The sequence below is a fragment of the Camelus bactrianus genome, chromosome 26 (assembly GCF_048773025.1).
Source record: "Camelus bactrianus isolate YW-2024 breed Bactrian camel chromosome 26, ASM4877302v1, whole genome shotgun sequence".
Lineage (NCBI taxonomy): Eukaryota > Metazoa > Chordata > Mammalia > Artiodactyla > Camelidae > Camelus > Camelus bactrianus.
In genome coordinates this window covers 24,382,810-24,389,730 of record NC_133564.1, presented here as the reverse complement: position 1 = coordinate 24,389,730, position 6,921 = coordinate 24,382,810, and the positions used below count along the sequence as shown (strand labels likewise).

The following is a 6,921-nucleotide window of genomic DNA, read 5'->3' as shown; positions in this document are numbered from 1 at the left end:
TTATTATAAAATGTTGGCTCTGTTCCCCGTGTTGTACAGTATATCCTCATAGCTTATTTATTTTATCCTTTGCATTACAGATTTTAAGAGAAGGAAATACCTTACCCATCTTTGTATCCTTTAGCACTTAAAACATTACCCTGATAACTACAACAACCATTTCTGAGTTTCTGCTTTGTGCTTGATGCCTTAAATAAACTCTAATTCTCAGATTCACCAGGCGACATTAGGAAGCGAATCTCAGACAGGTTAAGTGACTTCCTCAAATCCACAGCCAGGAAGCTCGTATTGTATTGTGCTATGCAAGGGGATGGGCACACCTGCACTTGTCATGAGCAGATATCTTCTGCTACCACTGACCATCATTTTGAGAATGTGGGCCACATTTTCCAGTGGAGAATATTGGCAAATGTTCTGAACCTCTGGTCAAGTGTAAGTTCCGATCCTTAGTAATCGCCATGACCTGTGATGATTTTACCAGGTCTCCCATCTTGGTGTGGTGGCTTGCCAAGCAGTCCCCATCACCCTGGAGTTGGGACCTGCTGACCTAATCTCAGGATCTTTGAGCTCTGCTCACATCACTGGTCGTCTTGCTCCAGTTCCTTGGTGGATTATGAAACTTTTTCAGCAGCTTATGCTTGGAAATTGAGGCCTCTCCCTGGAGGTCTCTTTACTCTCTGGGATGACTTCTTTACCCTCTACCTTGGGAAAGAGAGAAGATGCTTAACATCCCAGTCCAACATCCCATGGTCCTAACTCCCTGAAAAGCTGCTGGAAGGGAGAAAGAGGAGTGTTGAGCTCAGCTCAGGGTTACCAGTTCAGTGAATGTCTACATGTGTGGGGAGAGCTGGGGAAGAGAACTGGGAAGCACCCACAGGACAGGCTTGGTTACCAGTGGTCAGAGGAGGGGCTGGGGCTGTGGGCATGTGGAGGTGTGGTGGGAGGGAATGATGTGTCTCGCCTGTTTGACTGACAGCCACATTTCCTTTCTCCATGCCGTCCCTTCTTTCTAGGTGAAAATGTGCCTTCTTTGCACCTGGGGAACAGAGAAATTGAGATTGCCACTTGGGGTGACCTACTTTTCCAACTTTTTATGCCCAGCTTTATCATTTATGGTCTCTTACCACCCATTTATCCAATTCTCTCCCTCCCCTCCACCAGAGTGGGATCATAATGGGCCTTGGATGCTGCAAATGACCCCAAGAAAGCCTTTGGCGTCTCTGTGTTTTTCCAAATTATGCAGTGGCTGGTGAGTCACTCGATGCTGGTTGTGATCCAGCCGCTGAGCGGACTTGGCTGCAAGGTCAAGGACTCCTGCGGTGGCTGGTTGTGATCTTCTTGGGAATCATCTGGGGCTGATGCAAAACCAGTGAGAACTTCCCCTTTCAGGTGAACTCTAGATTGGATTTAGCCCAATCCCTTCCTAGAGGAAGGGCTAGAATCCAGTCATCACAGAGTAGTATCATGTTGACACTTGTCTTCACCTGCTCTTCTCCCCCTCCTTTCTCCTGTGCCCCTTCTTCCTTTGTATCTTCTATTTCTATTTCTCCTTGGCTTAATCTCCTGTCTTTCCAGAATGTCCATGCCTCCTTTCTGCCAACCCTCAGTGCAGTGTCTCTGTTTCCTCCCCTGCATTCCAATCCTCCTACGTTCTCCAGTGTTCCCCACACGGTGTGCCAAGCCTAGGTTGGATCTGCAGGACGCTGAAAGAGAAAGTGTGGTCTCTGTCTTGAAGGAACTACGAACTAGTGGAGGAAAGAATAGTGCTGTATAAAACACGAAAACTGAAGCCAATAGAGACTTTATTTCTTCTTTTCTCTCATCTTATTCCTTTGCACCATCTTAGGAGTCAAGACGTTTCCCTTTCTAAATGTGGGCAAGAAAGGCGCTGGCATTCTGCAGCATCATTTCCTGATACCGTGGGTGGACTTTCTGTTACCAGAGAGGTTGGTCTCAAATTTGCATCTTACTTCCTTTTATGTTAAAAGAAATATATTTGTAATAGCAATATGTGATCGTCATAGAAAGTCTTGAAAATGCAGGGAAGTGTATAAAAAAGTAAAAAATCATTCATAATTCCCTGTCATAGAGATAACCACTGTTAACATTTTCATATGCTGTTTTCCTTCTAGGCTTTCACTCTCATATTTTCTTGTTTTTACATAATTGGGATTATACTATGTATGCAATATTGTGTTCTGCCTTTTTCACTTAATATGATGTGTGAGCAATTTCTCATATCATTAAATAATATTTGCAAACGTCATATACTAAACTATGGGTATACTATGATTCATTGAACTCTTCTCCCATGTGGATTGCTTAGGCTGTTTCTAAATTTGTATCATTACAAATAATGCTATAAGGGACTTTTTGGTATAAAATTCCTTTCCTCAAGCACTAATGTCTTCTTTGGGAAAGGTTCCTGGAAGGGACATGACTGAACCAGAAATGTGAACTTTAAAGATACTTGGTTGCTTTCCCCAAAAGATGAATATGTGCATATTTCCACCTGCAGATGAGAGAGGGCACCTGCCTGGAACAGCGGGCACTCCCACTTTTTGGCATGGCAAAGGTGACTGAATCTTCCAGGCATCAACTAGGTACCATAACTGGAAATCTGGCTGGAAACTTCTTGCCTAATAGAGAGCCCACGACTGGTCCTGCTACCAGTTATGTAGTCAGGAGTTATTCAATTTCATATTTCCTTTTTAATTGAAAAAATGTAAATAGGCTTTATTTGGGGAACAGTTTCAGATTCACAGCAGAACTGAACAGAAAGGATGATAGTTCCCAAGTTCTCTCTGTTCTCACATACGCACAACATCCCCCACTATTAACATCCCACACCACGATGGGACATTTGCTACAACTGGTATCATTACCATTCCAAAGTCCATAGTTTATGTCAGGGTTCACTCTTGGTGTAGTACAAAGACTCTCTCTTTGACTAAACTTTAGTTTAGCGCAGAGGAGCCCACTTTTTGACCAGGATTTGACCTTGGCCCCTGTCCCGTCCTTGCCAACCCTGTGTCACTCAGGCTCAGCAAGAATCCTGCTAAGTCAGTTTAGCAAGAATCCCTCACCCTTGATATCTGAATACCCTTGATATCTAATCAAATTCCTCATATTCCCACCCTTGAAAGCTCTCTGATCACCCTGGCTCGCCTTCATCAAGAATCTTATTAAGCCAGTTTAACAAGAATCTCTACCCTTGATGTCTCCTCTTAGTAATTTTTTCTGTTCACTGACCTCACTCTGCTCATTGGCCATAAATCCCCAGCTGTCCTTTTTGTATTTGGAGTTGACTTCTCTCTCCTATTGTGGTAGTCTTGACATTTATTATAATAATCCTGAATAAAATCTTCCTTACCATTTAAGCAAGTGCTAGGATAATTTTTTCTTTAATAGCACATTCAATGGGTTTTGACAAATGTATGACATATGCTACCCTGATAGCATCATACAGAATAGTTTCACTGCCTTTAAGAATCCTCTGTGCTCTGACTGTTCACCCCTCTGTCCCCTGGCAACCACTGAATATTTCTTTTTTATGAATTCCATGTCTTTAGAGATGTCCTGGTCCTGAATATGCTGTGGGAGTTAGGAAGGCTTGTGATCATACTTTGGCCTAAGAAGTGAATGGGAGCAGGGAGCTTTCCTCCCTCCCAGGAATGGAGAATAATGATGTCCATTGGAACTCTGACCTCAGGAAGATCATAGGCAACAGGGACAATGGGGAAAGACCAGGATGAGATGACCAGAGTGGAAGAAAGCAAGGCAACAGTTCCCAAGCCCTGGTGACATAATCCTGTGAAACTCAGAAAAAACTAGGGAGACTTGAGAAAAGGAGACTTAGGGCAAGTTTTTATGAAAACTTAACCAATTCCATCAAAACCATTTGTTGAGCAATCCTACCTTTCCCTACTGATTTTGGATACCATCTTCTAAACTAATTAAATTTTACACATTAAGGTTTACATCTAATGCATCTATTCTCTTCAAGTGACTTGTCTGTTCTAGAGCCAGTATCATGCTGCTTTACATATTATAACTTTAAAATATATTTTAATGCCTGATAGGGCTAGTGTCCCCCTCACTGCTTTTATTTTGTCAAAATTTTCTTCAATGTTTGTACACATTTATTTTTGCAAATGACCTTTAGAACTGCCTTGTTACATTCCAAAAGAATGCCCCTTGATATTTTAATTATAACTGGGGAAGGATTGGTGTTGTAAAAAATTCAGTTTTCCTTTTTACAAACCACTGGGCCATGTTCATCAATTGAAGATGAGCAATCTGCTGGGAGGATTTCAAAGCTCAGGTTCTAATTCTTGGAAGTCTGTATGACAAGGAAGTGTAAGCAAATGAAAAAGTGTAGAAGAAACAGTTTTCTCTCTACTGTGTTTTTCTTGTATAGCACTGAATTCTCAGAGACTGTGTCCTCCTCTTCTTAATGCTTTCCCCACAGCCATCCTCTCTCCCCTCCCTGCCAGGGCCCCACCACACACAATGGGGGAAATAAGGGGGGCCCAAATAAAGATAGCTCTTGTTAATTACAAAACGATCACTGAGTTCAGTGAGGCAGGTGAAGGCTTGAACACTTAGTTCTTCACGGTTTGCAGCATTATGTCCCCCAGACTGATGCTTTTCACTGAAAGCAGAAGCTTGTCATGAAACTGGTGGGTCTCTTGGGCTTGTCATGGTCATGATCACAGTTGCTGAGAATCACCTATTATTGGGACGTAGCCCTGCCTTGTATCTGCTAGGGCTGTTGTTCTGCCATGGAAAATGGAAACTGTACTCCTGAATTGGAGGATGAGAATCATTGCTGGTACAGCTGTTGGCATCCAGGCTTAGACTTCTTCTTTCTTTGAGCTGGATGGTAACAAATGGTGGAACCTTGAGATAATATAGCGTTGTAGGTTACTGCATTATCATGAAACATGTGGCCTTCTTCTCTGCTTCCTGTCTGTTTTTCCTTATCTTTTCTCTGTATTATTCCAATAAATATTAATGGTTCCTTGTTCACATTTTCTTCTGATCATAGACTTCCTGGCCTTTAAGTTACCCTAGATTGTCCAGTGTTATTAAGGAACCTCTAGCCTTTTTGCATAGCATTTGATGGGACTTTGGTTATTGTACGAAGTTTCAGTTGCCTTGATCCAGGAAACAGACAGAGGGAGATACACTCCTGAGAAGATGTAGAGTGGTACCCTAACAAGAAAGAGACTTCTTGAACAGGGGCATAAACTTGATTCTGCCCACCTAGAAAAGGAGATAAGTTACATGACGTTATCTCAGTGTCAGTCATGAGACATAGAAACAGGAAAGAAGAGTCCAGTATAGCTTGAATCAAGATGGCATGTGGTACCTGCCACACCATGGGAGGAGGACAGAGAATAGCTCGGGAGAGCTGCTCAGTTCCAACTCCTGTGCCTTGGGTCCGGCTAGCTTAGATGCAGCTTTGTTTCCACACTTGGGAAAACTGATGAGGAAAAAGCACACTCCAACAACTTTGATTTTGAAATCATTGACCCTTTCTGCCTGCCAAGAAGCTTTAGCACTACAGGAATAAGTTAGGAAGCAGCTTGGTAGAGAATTTCAGGCTAATATTCCCATGACCCTGCCTAGAAAATTATAAACAAATCATATACATAGACAAATATATGCTTATAGGTACACAATATACCCCAAAGCCCTCTTTTCTTTTGTTTGCTCAATATGGTGACTCATAGTTATAGCTTTTTTACTGTGTTCTCTGATAATAACTGACATCAACTGATAATAATAGCTGACATCAATTAATACTTCAAAATCCTCACAATGATCCAGTAAGTTAGGTTTCATAGTAGGATTATCTCTGTCCCTATCGAGAAAGAAATGCACGGTGAGGTGAGTCAACTTGTTGTGGTTCCATGGCGTATGTATGAGTGGCAGAGAGACGATTTGCAACCAGGCTCTTTGACCCCAGAGTCCTCACCCTTAACTCCTGACCCCTAGTCCTGCCTTTCTTTTGTAAGGATTTTGCAACTATCCCACTTGAACCTGTGTGTTTCGTAGGTCTCCCTTGGGGGGAGGCAGAGGGAGATGGCCATTACTGGAGTCTTAGTATTCACATTCTTGCTGCTCTCCCTGAGCTGTCTGCTCACTCACTCCCAAACTCCAAAAGAATGTACTTTAGCTTGAACAGGCTGTAGCATTCCAGCCTTATTCAACGCAGTGCATCAGTTTTCCACTTTGCTGTTTGATGTGCAGGATGTGCTGTTTGATGTGATCTGGACAGGGGCTGCAGACTGAGGTGACATCTCATTCATCTGAAGATGCTAAGGCTTGACATCTTATTTGCCATCGTGAGAAGTATTTGAAAGGGGGAAAGAAGAAGATTGACTGATTGCTGACAACCTTAGATTGATGAGTGAACAAGGGCTGCAGGAGGCACCTAGAAATTCAGGCTCTGCCTCTTTTCCATCAATTTTGCCTTCTCCTGGATTTTAAGACCCTTAAGTAAATAGAACATACTCACTACCTATAACAAATGACAGGAGAACACTTTTCCATTATGTCAGGACTTCCATTCCATTGTTTTAGTTGTAAAATATACATAACATAAAATTTACCATTTTAAACATTTTGTAAGTGTACAGATTGGTGGCATTAAGTAAATTCTGTTCTGCTACCATCACTGATACCCATTTCCAGAACTTTTCATCATCCCAAACTCTGCAAACAGTAACTTCCTAGTCCCTCCTCCCACCAGACACTGGTAATCTCTATTCTACTTTCTGTCTCTTTGAATTTGCCCATTCTAGGTCCTCATATAAGTGGATTTACCTAATATTTGTCCTTTTTGTTTCTGACATTTAACTTAATATCTTCAACATTCATCCATGTTGTAGCATGTGACACAATTTCATTCCC

The 6,921-nt window shown here is 42.1% G+C and overlaps 1 long non-coding RNA gene across 1 annotated transcript in view; it reads left to right on the top strand.

Moving 5' to 3' along the window:
- Positions 1 to 1,704: 1,704 nt before the first annotated feature.
- LOC141575127 (uncharacterized) overlaps positions 1,705 to 6,921 on the top strand; it is a 106,206-nt gene continuing 100,989 nt past the window's right edge. The window contains exon 1 of the long non-coding RNA XR_012502482.1: positions 1,705 to 1,946. This is a non-coding gene — a long non-coding RNA (uncharacterized LOC141575127). The remainder of the gene's footprint in view (positions 1,947 to 6,921) is intronic.